The sequence below is a fragment of the Myxine glutinosa genome, chromosome 12, assembly GCF_964187855.1.
Source record: "Myxine glutinosa chromosome 12, kmMyxGlut1.1, whole genome shotgun sequence".
Taxonomy (NCBI): domain Eukaryota; kingdom Metazoa; phylum Chordata; class Myxini; order Myxiniformes; family Myxinidae; genus Myxine; species Myxine glutinosa.
In genome coordinates, this window is record NC_136272.1 from 806,471 (window position 1) to 822,566 (window position 16,096).

The window sequence follows — 16,096 nt, forward strand, 5'->3', positions numbered from 1 at the left end:
TGTTTACAGACAATGGGACTAGGGAATGGGGGATTGGGGATAGTTGGGGAGTATTGGGGAAATAGGGGAATATTTACAAGCGGATATGGATGGAGGCCAAATCCCATATCCGCAACAATATTATGAAAAGATCTGGATATTGGGCCATCTCCGATTCAGAGATTTGATTTTTGCAAGTTTTGCAGATTTTGCAGATTTGAAAGCTGAGATTGCAATGCCAGGGACGGCCGACTCCTTCCTGCGAGCTGCCCACGTCACCCGCACAAGAAGAGCTCATCAAATCACTGCAGCGGCACTGCACATCCTGCAACACCGTGCGTATGAACGCCACTGTATGACATATGCTGATGATGCAGAAGACCTGCCTGAGTTCGAAGACCGGTGTCACCAGAGAGGAGAAGACATTCCCAACTTTCAGTACTGGGCAACTGTGCTGGAACTAGAGATGTTGGTACTGGTCTACGTGCGTTCTCTGCGGCAGGCTTCATTCACGATGTACCTTGATGTCCTGACAGAACTGGTCCCATGGTTCCATGCCTTAGACCACACACACTATACCAGGTGGATCCCTGTTCACCTGAGGGACATGGTTACACTCCCAATGAAGCATCCAGATGTAGCCAGAGAATTCAGGGCTGGCAACTTCACTGTACAGAAGACGAAGAAGGTGTTCTCTTCGATCCCAATCGAATCGAAATCTTGCAAAAATCAAATCTCTGAATCTGAGATGGCCCAATATCCAGATCTTTTCATAATATGATAGTCTACTAGTGTGCCAAATGTGGTGCTTTCCTCACAAAATGCACAATTGTTATGCTAAGTTGCCCCACTAAAGAGAGTTATTGTCTTTATCAGATAATTGATAACATCCAGCTGCTTCATTAATTAACTTCAGGAAATGCTGTCTACTCTCTTGTGTATGAAGTACAAGTCGAAGATATTTGGTGACTCCATAGATACCTCGAGCAAACTATTACTACTACTACCACTACTACTACTAGTACAACTACTACTAGTAATACTACTACTACCACTACTACTACTACTATTACTACTACTACTACTATTACTACTACTACTACTAGTACTACCACTACTACGATTACTACTACTACTACTACTACTACCACTACTACTACTAGTACAACTACTACTAGTAATACTACTACTACCACTACTACTACTATTACTACTACTACTAGTACTACTATTACTACTACTACCACTAATACTACTAGTACAACTACTACTAGTAATACTACTACTACCACTACTACTATTACTACTACTACTACTACTACTACTATTACTGCTACTACGACTACTACTACTAGTACTACCACTACTACTATTACTACATCTACTAGTACTACCACTACTACTACCACTACTACTACTACTATTAGTACTACTAGTACTACAACAACTACTATTACTACGACTACCACTACTACTAGTACTACTGCTACTAGTACTACTAGTAATAGTACTACCACTACTACTACTACTACTACTACTACTACTTCTATTACTACTACTACAACTACCACTACTACTACTACTACTACTACTACTACCAATACTACTACTACTATTACTACTACTACTACTACTACCAGTACTACTACTACTACTATGACTACTACTACTACTACCAGTACTACAACTACTACTACTATGACTACTACTACCACTACTATTACTACGACTACTACTACTACCACTACTACTAGTACTACTACTACTACTAATACCACTACTACTACTACTACCACTACTACTAGTACTACTACTACTACTAATACCACTACTACTACTACTACCACTATTACTATTACTACGACTACTACCAGTACTACTACTACTACTACCACTACTACTACTATTACTACTACGACTACTACAACTAGTACTGCGACCTCTACTACTACTACTACTACTTGTACTACCACTACTAGTACTACCACTACTACGAGTACTATTTCTTTAACAAAGCAAATTATTCCCAATTTGTGGGCTTCGCCTCAGACACGTTTTGACGAAGGTTTCTCAACAATTGGCCAGCAAGGCCTGATATGCGACAGAAGGTGAACTTGGGTAGGTATTTGTCTTTTGCTCAGAGGACAATAACTCCGCTACACTTCACGAAGGAAGATCTGTAACATCCATGGGATCTGTAACATCCACCAATTAATGCAGATGGGATGCCAGTTTAACATGCATCCTGGAGGCCTCACACTACCTGCAAACCACCTCCACAAAATATGTGGAGTTGAAGGAGAGGCCATTTTTAGGAGGGCCCATTGCTCAGTGCCCTGTGATTGTTGTGGAGTTTCAAGCAGTATCTCTACCTGAAGGTGGTGCTGGATCAAACTCTTGCTGCAGTATCCCTACCTGAAGGTGGTGTTTGATCGAATTTGCTCCTGCATCTCTACCATGCGGCATTGGAGCCAACTGTTGGGCCTGCATTGGGGCCTACTGTTGGGCCTGCATTGGGGCTTACTGTTGGGCCTGCATTGGGGCCTACTGTTGGGCCTGCATTGGGACTTACTGTTGGGCCTGCATTGGGGCTTACTGTTGGGCCTGCATTGGGGCCTACTGTTGGGCCTGCATTGGGACTTACTGTTGGGACTGCATTGTGGCCTACTGTGGGGCCTGCATTGGGGCCTACTGTGAGGTCTGGATTGTGTCCTACTGGGGGGGGAGGTGGAGGGGCTGCATTGAAGGCTATATTTGCTCGAACTCTTGCTGCGGCTCCTCCAGTTCCAATCCCTGATCTTGCCTTGAGCTTGATACAGGAGGATACGGTACCGCCCACCTATTCATCGTCTGGGTCTCTCCTCTTCTGACATCTTCCTTTTGACATTGTCAACAAGTAATAATAGACATGCAACAGTTTATCTTTGCTTCCTTCGTCTTATTCTCTAAGAACTATAGATTACATCATCACATAATGTCGTGTCCAGACTGGAGGTCTGCGATCTCTGGCATCCCGGCCGACCGGCACAGGTTCTGATGTGTCTTGAGCTGGTGGTGCGGTGATGCCAGGAAGGAGTGGTTGCTCGGTATCGTCTTTCATTCCCTTGGCAGGCAGATGCTAAATTATTTCCGTCCATCGGACAGTTTGTGTCGTGCGAGATCCTCTTTGCTCCATAACTTGGAGAGGCGCTGAAAATTTAGATTGTCCCTTTCGGAGGATGCCAGGTGTCCCCACTCGGACGAAGGAGCCACATTCAAAGTTGACATCCTTTGCCCCCCGCCGTTTGTCGTGTACGCCTTTTGCTTGTTCTGCTTCTCTTGTACCGTGTGTGCTGTGTCTTTGCGTGACGGTGTGTCGGCCTTTGGCATCTGTAACCCAGACACATGCAGCTCGGTGGGCATCTCTCTCCCATGAAGCAGTTCAGCAGGTGATCGCTGTGTTGTGGCATGTCGGGTTGCCCGGTATGTTTGAAGAAAGTCCGTTGTAAATGTTTTCCAGTCTTTCCCCTCGATGTTAACAGTGAGCAAGCTTTCTTTTAAGCTTCCATTGAATCGTTCTATTTCTGAGAATAGTACACTTCTATTGAATCGAACAGTAGACTGCTGACTTTTGGTGAGTAATGTCTGTCTTTCAGTAAGATTTCAAATTCCTGAGAGCTGACTTATTTTTTCTTTTTTTTGTAAACAGAATCTCGGCTCGTGTAAGAGCTGACACATTGAAAATGAAAACATGCACAGGCACATAAAACATGCAATGAAGGGAGTGGGGTCCAGAGTGGGGGGAGAGAGGGAAGCACACAAGCACAACAACAGTAGAGAACGGGGACGTCGGTAGATCTGTGGAAAGGGGAGGGCTGGGGGAGGAGGGAGGGGTACACGGTATAAAGCAAATTAACACTACTAGCAATTTCAGGAAAGAAGTTGGGGATTGAAAGAGGCTGATTTGCGCTGTTTTAACGGATCAAGGTTTTGGATGGGGGAAGATAAGAGATGGTGGTGAACAGCTGTTTTAAAGACCTTGAAGGAGGAGTGGTATTGAAGGGAGTGTGGGAGTTTGTTCCAGAGGCGGGAGAAAAGAGGAATGAAAGAGTGAAGGTGAGCAGAGAGCCGAGATTTTGGCAGTTTAACCATCAGAGGGTTGCTGGCAGATCTTGTGCGACCTGTAGGAATAATGGGGGGACAGAGCACAGAGAGAGCTGGGGGAGCAAGGCCGGAGAGGAGTCGGTAGAAGACAGAAAGCCCACCAACCTGTCTGCGGTGAAAGACAATTGTGAACCATTGTCGGATATCAACTCTTTTGGGTTACCTTCTCTGCTGAAGACAGTTGACAGGAGCGTGATCACTGTAGTGGACGTGACCTGGGAGGTGAAGGCAATTCCTGGCCATTTGCTAAAGTAATTGATGAGAGTGATAGCGAAACGATTGTCGTATAATTATGTCGATTGCCAGTTTCTCCTAAGCTGCGTCAGGATAAGGAACCGGCTGCAGTGCTGATGCGTGTGTCACATCTGTCTTGTCGGGCTGCTGACAAGTAATGCAAGCTTTGATTGCGGACTCTACGTGCGCGTCCATTCCCGGCCACCAGTACAGATCCATTAACCGCTGCTTTTTTATCACAATGCCCTGGTGAGTATCATGCGCTAATTTGATGAAATGTGGTTGTAGTGAATCCGGGACAAGAAGGCGTTGATTACCTGTCATCACGCAGTTCTCTTGACATGACAGTTCACTTTGCAACCTGAAGTAAGGAAGGAGATAAGGATCCAGCTCTTTCGATGTTTTTGGCCAGCGCTTTGTAACCATTTCACGCAACTTTGCTTGAACAGGGCAGGAAATACAGGCAGTTTTGCAGAAACTAAACTGGTCCTTCAGATTGACATAGCCATTGCCAAAATTGGTCCTTCAGATTGCCATAGCCATTGCCAAAATTGGTCCTTCAGATTGCCATAGCCATTGCAGCAATTGCCTGGTCCTTCAGATTGCCATAGCCATTGCAGCAATTGGCTGGTCCTTCAGATTGCCATAGCCATTGTAGCAATTGGCTGGACCTTCAGATTGCCATAGCCATTGTAGCAATTGGCTGGTCCTTCATATTGCCATAGCCATTGCAGAAATTTGCTGGTCCTTTGGATAGCCATTGCAGAAACTGGTGCTTCGGATTGCCATAGCCATTGCAGAAACTTGCTGGTCCTTTGGATAGCCATTGCAGAAACTGGTGCTTCGGATTGCCATAGCCATTGCAGAAACTCGCTGGTCCTTTGAATAGCCATTGCAGAAACTGGTGCTTCAGATTGCCATAGCCATTGCAGAAACTGGTCCTTCAGATTGCCATAGCCATTGCAGAAACTGGTGCTTCAGATTGCCATAGCCATTGCAGAAACTGGTGCTTCAGATTGCCATAGCCATTGCAGAAACTGGTGCTTCGGATTGCCATAGCCATTGCAGCAATTGGTCCTTCAGATTGCCATAGCCATTGAAGAAACTGGTGCTTCGGATTGCCATAGCCATTGCAGAAACTGGTGCTTCGGATTGCCATAGCCATTGCAGAAACTGGTGCTTCGGATTGCCATAGCCATTGCAGCAATTGGTCCTTCAGATTGCCATAGTCATTGAAGCAATTGGTCCTTCAGATTGCCATAGCCATTGCAGCAATTGCCTGGTCCTTCAGATTGCCATAGCCATTGCAGCAATTGTCTGTTCCTTCAGATTGCCATAGCCATTGCAGAAACTTGCTGGTCCTTTGGATAGCCATTGCAGAAACTGGTGCTTCGGTTATAGAACTGCCACTTTAAAACTGCTGGCAGTGATGACCGGTTTACTCGCACTCACTTTTGATACAACCCCACTTTTGATACAACCCCACTTTCATTGGACATGCTTTGACACAACCCCTTTGGATACAACCTCAATACACACACACACACACACACATCACCCCTACCCCCACACGCACACCCCTCCAAACACACACACACACACACACACACACACACCAACCCCCCCACCCCCCCGCCACACACACACCAACACTCCCCCCCCCCCCCACATATCCCTTCCCCCCACCACACACACACACACACACACACACATCACCCCTACCCCCACCCACACACCTCCCCCCACACGCACCCCCCTCCAAACACACACACACACACACACAAACACCCCCACACGCACACACATGTCCAGACAAACGCACATCCCCCTTCCCCCCACCCCCGAAGAAGCATCCCCCCACACACATCCCCCACACCCCCCCACACGCACACACAGGCACGCATGCACACACAGGCATGCACGCACACACAGGCACGCACACACACACAGGCACGCATGCACAGGCATGCATGCACAGGCATGCACGCACAGGCATGCATGCACAGGCATGCACGCACAGGCACGCACACGTACAGGCACGCACACGTACAGGCACGCACACACACAAACACGCACACACAGAGACACGCGCGCACACACACACACACGCGCACACACACACACACGCGCACACACACACACACACACACGCGCACACACAGACACGCACACACACAGACACGCACGCACACAGACACGCACGCACACAGACACGCACGCACACAGACACGCACGCACGCACACAGGCACGCACACAGGCATGCATGCACGCAGGCACGCATGCACGCAGGCACACATGCATTGCAGCAATTTCAGCAATTACAATTGCAGCCATTGCAGCAATTGCCTGGTCCTTCAGATTGCCATAGCCCTTGCAAAAATTGGCTGGTCCTTCAGATTGCCATAGCCATTGCAAAAATTGGCTGGTCCTTCAGATTGCCATAGCCATTGCAAAAATTGGCTGGTCCTTCAGATTGCCATAGCCATTGCAGAAACTTGCTGGTCCTTTGGATAGCCATTGCAGAAACTGGTGCTTTGGATTGCCATAGCTATTGCAGCAACTGGTCCTTCAGATTGCCATTGCCATTGCAGAAATTGGTCCTTCAGATTGCCATAGCCATTGCAGAAACTGGTGCTTCGGATTGCCATAGCCATTGCAGCAATTGGTCCTTCAGATTGCCATAGCCATTGCAGAAACTTGCTGGTCCTTTGGATAGCCCTTGCAGAAACTGGTCCTTCAGATTGCCATAGCCATTGCAGCAATTGCTCCTTCAGATTGCCATAGCCATTGCAGCAATTGGTCCTTCAGATTGCCATAGCCATTGCAGAAACTTACTGGTCCTTTGGATAGCCATTGCAGAAACTGGTCCTTCAGATTGCCATAGCCATTGCAGCAATTGTCTGGTCCTTCAGATTGCCATAGCCATTGCAGCAATTGGTCCTTCAGATTGCCATAGTCATTGAAGCAATTGGTCCTTCAGATTGCCATAGCCATTGCAGCAATTGCCTGGTCCTTCAGATTGCCATAGCCATTGCAGCAATGTCTGTTCCTTCAGATTGCCATAGCCATTGCAAAAATTGGCTTGTCCTTCAGATTGCATTAGCCATTGCAAAAATTGGCTGGTCCTTCAGATTGCCATAGCCATTGCAGAAACTTCCTGGTCCTTTGGATAGCCATTGCAGAAACTGGTGCTTTGGATTGCCATAGCCATTGCAGAAACTGGTCCTTCAGATTGCCATAGCCATTGCAGCAATTGGTCCTTCAGATTGCCATAGCCAATGCAGAAACTGGTGCTTCGGATTGCCATAGCCATTGCAGAAACTGGTGCTTTGGATTGCCATAGCCATTGCAGAAACTGGTGCTTCAGATTGCCATAACCATTGCAGCAATTGTCTGTTCCTTCAGATTGTCATAGCCATTGCAGCAATTGGTCCTTCAGATTGCCATAGCCATTGCAGCAATTGGTCCTTCAGATTGCCATAGCCATTGCAGCAATTGGTCCTTCAGATTGCCATAGCCATTGCAAAAATTTGCTGGTCCTTTAGATTGCCAAAGCCATTGCAGAAACTTGCTGGTCCTTTGGATAGCCATTGCAGAAACTGGTCCTTCAGATTGCCATAGCCATTGCAGCAATTGGTCCTTCAGATTGCCATAGCCATTGCAGAAACTTGCTGGTCCTTCGGATAGCCATTGCAGAAACTGGTGCTTCGGATTGCCATAGCCATTGCAGAAACTTGCTGGTCCTTCGGATAGCCATTGCAGAAACTGGTGCTTCAGATTGCCATAGCCATTGCAGAAACTTGCTGATGCTTTCGGATTGCCATAGCCATTGCAAAAACTGGTTGGTGCTTCAGATTGCCATAGCCATTGCAAAAATTGGCTGGTCCTTCAGATTGCCATAGCCATTGCAGCAATTGCTCCTTCAAATTGCCATCGTCATTGAAGCAATTGGTCCTTCAGATTGCCATAGCCATTGCAAAAATTGGCTGGTCCTTCAGATTGCCATAGCCATTGCAGAAACTTGCTGGTCCTTCGGATCGTCATTGCAGAAACTGGTGCTTTGGATTGCCATACCCATTGCAGAAACCTGCTGATGCTTCGGATTGCCATAGCCATTGCAGAAACTGGTTGGTGCTGCGGATTGCTATAGCCATTGCAGAAACTAAACTGGTGCTTCGGATTGCCATCGCCATTGCAGATACTGGTGCTTTGGATTGCCATAGCCATTGCAGAAACTGGTGCTTCGGATTGCCATAGTCATTGCAGAAACTTGCTGATGCTTCGGTTTGCCATAGCCATTGCAAAAATTGGCTGGTGCTTCGGATTGCCATAGCCATTGCAGAAACTGGTTGGTGCTGTGGATTGCTATAGCCATTGCAGAAACTAAACTGGTGCTTCGGATTGCCATAGCCATTGCCGAAACTGGTTGGTGCTGCGGATTGCTTTAGCCATTGCAGAAACTAAACTGGTGCTTCGGATTGCCATCGCCATTGCAGATACTGGTGCTTTGGATTGCCATAGCCATTGCAGAAACTGGTGCTTCGGATTGCCATAGCCATTGCAGAAACTGTTTGGTGCTTCGGATTGCCATAGCCATTGCAGAAACTGGTTGGTGCTGCGGATTGCCATAGCCATTGCAGAAACTTGCTGATGCTTCGGTTTGCCATAGCCATTGCAAAAATTGGCTGATGCTTTGGATTGCCATAGCCATTGCAGAAACTGGTTGGTGCTGCGGATTGTCATAGCCATTGCAGAAACAAAACTGGTGCTTCGGATTGCCATAGCAATTGCAGAAACTTGCTCATGCTTCGGATTCCCATAGCCATTGCAGAAACTGGTTGGTGCTTCGGATTGCCATAGCCATTGCAGAAACTGGTTGGTGCTGCGGATTGCCATAGCCATTGCAGAAACTTGCTGATGCTTCGGATTGCCATAGCCATTGCAGAAACAAAACTGGTGCTTCGGATTGCCATAGCCATTGCAGAAACTTGCTCATGCTTCGGATTCCCATAACCATTGCAGAAACCGGTTGGTGCTTCGGATTGCCATAGCCATTGCAGAAACTAAACTGGTGCTTCGGATTGCCATAGCCATTGCAGAAACTAAGCTGGTGCTTCGGATTGCCATAGCCATTGCAGATACTGGTGCTTCGGATTGCCATAGCCATTGCAGATACTGGTGCTTCGGATTGCCATAGCCATTGCAGATACTGGTGCTTCGGATTGCCATAGCCATTGCAGAAACTGGTTGGTGCTGCGGATTGCCATAGCCATTGCAGAAACTAAGCTGGTGCTTCCGATTGCCATAGCCATTGCAGATACTGGTGCTTCGGATTGCCATAGCCATTGCAGATACTGGTGCTTCGGATTGCCATAGCCATTGCAGATACTGGTGCTTCGGATTGCCATAGCCATTGCAGAAACTGGTTGGTGCTGCGGATTGCCATAGCCATTGCAGAAACTAAGCTGGTGCTTCGGATTGCCATAGCCATTGCAGATACTGGTGCTTCGGATTGCCATAGCCATTGCAGATACTGGTGCTTCGGATTGCCATAGCCATTGCAGAAACTGGTGCTGCGGATTGCCATAGCCATTGCAGAAACTGGTTGGTGCTGTGGATTGCTATAGCCATTGCAGATACTGGTGCTTCGGATTGCCATAGCCATTGCAGATACTGGTGCTTCGGATTGCCATAGCCATTGCAGATACTGGTGCTTCGGATTGCCATAGCCATTGCAGAAACTGGTTGGTGCTGCGGATTGCCATAGCCATTGCAGAAACTGGTTGGTGCTGCGGATTGCCATAGCCATTGCAGAAACTAAGCTGGTGCTTCCGATTGCCATAGCCATTGCAGATACTGGTGCTTCGGATTGCCATAGCCATTGCAGATACTGGTGCTTCGGATTGCCATAGCCATTGCAGATACTGGTGCTTCGGATTGCCATAGCCATTGCAGAAACTGGTTGGTGCTGCGGATTGCCATAGCCATTGCAGAAACTAAGCTGGTGCTTCGGATTGCCATAGCCATTGCAGATACTGGTGCTTCGGATTGCCATAGCCATTGCAGATACTGGTGCTTCGGATTGCCATAGCCATTGCAGAAACTGGTGCTGCGGATTGCCATAGCCATTGCAGAAACTAAGCTGGTGCTTCGGATTGCCATAGCCATTGCAGATACTGGTGCTTCGGATTGCCATAGCCATTGCAGATACTGGTGCTTCGGATTGCCATAGCCATTGCAGAAATTGATGTTTTGTATTGCCAAGGAACCCATTAATTCACTCTTTAAAAACGTATCCACTGTTTTTACCTGTACTACCTTTCTGACAAGCTGTTGCACATTCCAACTATCCTTTCAGTTCAAGAAAAATCGGTACGGGTGTTCTTACTCTTATTTGTTTTTACCTCCCTATAAAAGGAGTGCCACCTTGATGTGGCGGAAAGGCCTTAATACTCCCATGATCCTGGGAGCTAAGTCGGCTTGAGCGAAAGCTCCTGTTAGGGCCACCCAAGCTGGACATGTCAAAGGGAAGGGACGACACAAAGAACACTTCCTCAACAACCCACCTGACTACAAGCATGGTGAGTTAGACAAAAACAACAACAACAAATATGATTGTTTACCAAACGTTATGAATCTCAGTGATTATGTGGCAGTAACATGTGCAGTATGCAGCAAGTCGAGGACCAGGAGGATTGGCCTTTATCCAGCAGTGCATCTCGACAGGCCCATGATGATCATGATGATTTACCTGCAAGCTGTCCACCTTTGTTCTACAGCTTACTAAGATATCACTGAACAGCAAATTTGCTGATGAGGTTGAAGTATGTATCTTGGACTAATTCCGGGGTGCCGATTTCGAATTTCAAATCCGAATTGACTGATTATTTGATATGCTGCACTGTTTGAACCTCCGGACTGACACAGTGGTTTAGTGGGAAACGAACGTCGATGCCATTCACCTGTGCAACGGTGTACCAGGAGCCCAGGAATCATCTGAATGACTGTTACTTCTGCATGGTTGAAGTGGATCTTTCAACAAAGAAAAACAAGATAACATATCGAGATTGTGAGTCTTCGTCATTGTTATGACAACAGAAATATCCTAAAAGGTACAATATTGCCATTTTCCAACATAAATACTGCCATATGCAGAAGGGTTCCTGCCAACTCGTGCATCCATGATCGAGTTTATGAGGGCCAGGTTTTCCCCATCCAAAATGACATCTGCTTCTTGTTGTGCTCATGATGGCCTTTTGCTTTGGAGATATGAAAGCCACGGCCATTGTTTACTGACCTTCAGATTTGTTATAAATGTTCACTTTGTGTTGACCATTGCTTCACAGTTTATGGTGGACCAGCTGCTCTGTTATGCTGTTAATGGAGCAGCAGTATATCCGTAACTCAGAGTACTTGAAGGTGCAGCTAATGTTTGGCAAAAATGCACAACAAGCCCATCAAATGTGCCATGCAAACCCTTCATGCTTTGGCCTGATGAGAGAGATTCTGGGTGGCCTGGCTCAAATTAAAAAAGAAAATGAAATGCAGAGTCAAATAAAGAGAAACACATCTTTACCCAGAATGCAATTTCTAGAGCAGACCAGCCCTGAGGTTTGCTTTCACCAGCATGTGGAGTCGATGATAAAGGATGCTTGAAATGGGGTTCCTCTTACCTCCTGTTAACTACTCAATGGTTACATTGCCAGACACAGGAAGGCAACAACACACGCATTGTTGTTGTCGGCTTAACCCGGAGTTATGCTACTGCGTCTGCGAGTCTGTGAACATGCACGGGTGTCCCCGCAGACGTCCGCTTGGGTGTTTACCAACATACTTACATGTAACGTTAACGTGTGCACTAGGGGGCAGTGTCGCATTTACTAAAACTAAATAATGTACAGAAAATGAAGAAGAACCCAGAAACGGATCAGATGAGGTGTCATACAAATGCTTGTAGGCCTATGTGCGAACCTCATCGGAGAGTCGCTCCTCAAACTGCTCCGTTGCTGTTCTCTGTTTGAATATTTTGGTTCTTTGTTTTAGTTCCGTTTTGGGTGTGGGCCCAACCCCCATTGCTACCGGATATACTTCGCTGCTCAACCAATCAGGGTTTATTTGACGCACATGACCACCGGTACGTGCGATGTGTTGTTGAGATTTTGGAGGTGTGTGCGTCGACTCCTATGCGAGCCTCTGCGGGCTATGGTTACCCATAAACCCCTTCTCTGCATAGCTATGGTTACCCATAAACCCCTTCTCTGTGGGCTATGGTTACCCATAAACCCCTTGTCTGTGGGCTATGGTTATCCATAAATCCCTTGTCTGTGTAGCTACGGTTACCCAAAAACCCCTTCTCTGCATAGCTACGATTACCCATAAACCCCTTGTCTGCGTAGCTACGGTTACCCATAAACCCCTTGTCTGGGTAGCTACGGTTACCCATAAACCCCTTCTCTGCGTGGCTACGGTTACCCATAAACCCCTTCTCTGCGTAGCTACGGTTACCCATAAACCCCTTGTCTGCGTAGCTACGGTTACCCATAAACCCCTTGTCTGCGTAGCTACGGTTACCCATAAACCCCTTGTCTGCGTAGCTACGGTTACCCATAAACCCCTTGTCTGCGTAGCTACAGTTACCCATAAACCCCTTCTCTGCATAGCTTCGGTTACCCATAAACCCCTTCTCTGCATAGCTATGGTTACCCATAAACCCCTTCTCTGCGTAGCTACGGTTACCCATAAACCCCATTTCTGCAAAGCTATGGTTACCCATAAAACAATTCTCTGCATAGCTATGGTTACCCATAAAACAATTCTCTGCGTAGCTACGGTCACCCATAAACCCCTTCTCTGCGTAGCTACGGTTACACATAAACCCCTTTTCTGCGTAGCTACGGTTACCCATAAAACAATTCTCTGCATAGCTATGGTTACCCATAAAACAATTCTCTGCGTAGCTACGGTCACCCATAAACCCCTTCTCTGCATAGCTACGGTTACCCATAAACCCCTTTTCTGCATAGCTACGGTTACCCATAAACCCCTTCTCTGCATAGCTACCGTTACCCATAAACCCCTTCTCTGCATAGCTACGGTTAACCATAAACCCCTTCTCTGCGTAGCTACAGTTACCCATAAACCCCTTTTCTGCGTAGCTACGGTTACCCATAAACCCCTTCTCTGCGTAGCTACGGTTACCCATAAACCCCTTTTCTGCACAGCTACGATTACCCATAAACCCCTTCTCTGCGTAGCTACGGTTACCCATAAACCCCTTTTCTGCACAGCTACGATTACCCATAAACCCCTTCTCTGCATAGCTACCGTTACCCATAAACCCCTTCTCTGCATAGCTACGGTTACCCATAAACCCCTTCTCTGCGTAGCTACAGTTACCCATAAACCCCTTTTCTGCGTAGCTACGGTTACCCATAAACCCCTTCTCTGCGTAGCTACGGTTACCCATAAACCCCTTTTCTGCACAGCTACGATTACCCATAAACCCCTTCTCTGCATAGCTACCGTTACCCATAAACCCCTTCTCTGCATAGCTACGGTTACCCATAAACCCCTTTTCTGCACAGCGACGATTACCCATAAAACAATTCTCTGCGTAGCTACGCAGAGACGTTTACGTGTATCTTCTCAGAAGCATTAAACAGCACAACTACAGGAGGGAGGAAGGAGGGACATCCAAAGACAACAATCAATAGGAGAGTGTGTGCACTCTTGGAAATGCCTTTCTAAATTGAGAAACACCATTTTGGAGAAAAAGTTGAAAAAAAAAAAATGTTAAAAGGGAGAACAAGTGGAGAGACATTCAAAGTACACTGTCCCCTGCGAAATAAATAAATAACATCCTCCAGTGCGGCATTGCCGGGGCACCTTGGGCACACAGAGAGGGTATTGGGAGCGAGAGGTGTGCAGTAATTGATTAATTGCATAATTAACATCAATAAATAATAATCGGAAAATAATTTCTTAATCAATTGGCGAATAGCACATGATATATGACATCCGACCATATGACATCATATAGGCGAATAGCACATGACATCCGAACACCCTCGAGCAGAATTCCTCGATTTAGGAGATTTCAATGTAGACCACAGGGAGTGGTTGAACTTTTCCCAGAAGGTTGTTGGGGAGGTTGAAGCTCTGACATTTTCCATTCTCAATAAGTTGGAACAAATTATCACCCACATCCCAGATCGTCATGACCACTCTTCCAATGCTTTGGATTTGTTCTTCACCTCCAATCCGTTGTGTTAAAGCGACACAATTCCTCCTCAAATTGGTTCTTCTGGCCACAATTTTGGTAACATTGAAGGAACTGCGCTCCAACGCGAGTCGAAAGAATTGACGCGACCAAAGACGGAATTCGTCCGAGTTGCTTTATTGAAACAAAACAGCTCAGGTATTCTGACAAGCCCGTTTTTCGGGCAACAATATATATACACATTTATGTCGGGAAGTTTGCCCGACAAAAGCTATACCGGGCATGCCCGGGTGTCAAGGGCGAGCCTTGGAAAGGCGAGTCTGGACATGCCCGGGCGTGTTTGGCTGCGGCCTGGCAAGTCGAGGCTGGGCGTGCCTGGGCGCTCTGGGCGAGCCCTGGAAAGGCGATAGCGGGCATGCCCGGACGCTCTGGGCGAGCCCTGGAAAGGCGATAGCGGGCATGCCCGGACGCTCTGGGCGAGCCCTGGAAAGGCGATAGCGGGCATGCCCGGACGCTCTGGGCGAGCCCTGGAAAGGCGATAGCGGGCATGCCCGGACGCTCTGGGCGAGCCCTGGAAAGGCGAGAGCGGGCATGCCCGGACGCTCTGGGCGTGCCCTGGAAAGGCGATAGCGGGCATGCCCGGACGCTCTGGGCGAGCCCTGGAAAGGCGATAGCGGGCATGCCCGGACGCTCTGGGCGAGCCCTGGAAAGGCGATAGCGGGCATGCCCGGACGCTCTGGGCGAGCCCTGGAAAGGCGATAGCGGGCATGCCCGGACGCTCTGGGCGAGCCCTGGAAAGGCGAGAGCGGGCATGCCCGGACGCTCTGGGCGTGCCCTGGAAAGGCGATAGCGGGCATGCCCGGACGCTCTGGGCGAGCCCTGGAAAGGCGATAGCGGGCATGCCCGGACGCTCTGGGCGAGCCCTGGAAAGGCGATAGCGGGCATGCCCGGACGCTCTGGGCGAGCCCTGGAAAGGCGAGAGCGGGCATGCCCGGGAAAGACGAGACCGGGCGTGCCCGGGAGGTTCGGGCGTGCCCGGGAACAGTGAGTCCGGGCATGCCCGGGAGAGGCGCGTCTGGCCGTGTTCTGGCCGGTGCAAGGCGATTGTGTGCATCCAGCGGTAACCGCTACAACATCACTTTACTTACCACCACTCCTTCTCCTCCGACTAAACGCCAGTATTGGAATTTCAATAGCACTGAATGGACTGGTTTATCAAACTTATTTGTCTGATTTTCCCTGGAAAGACTCCTGCCTCTTCTCGGGCGATGCCTCTATCTCTGCTGAACGGATAGCTGAAGTTATTGTTGCAGGAATGGAGGCTTGTATCCCCTTCTCTTTCAAGTCGAGCTCTCCTACCAACTCTTGGTTCAATAATTCCTGCTCTGCAGCCATTTGTGCACGAGATGCGGCATATCGGAAATGGAAAAACTCTTCATCCTCCGACACACATTCAGCTTTCATATCTGCCAGAAACCATTGCAAACATGTTATTCGTGAGGCGAAGCATTCCTTTATCC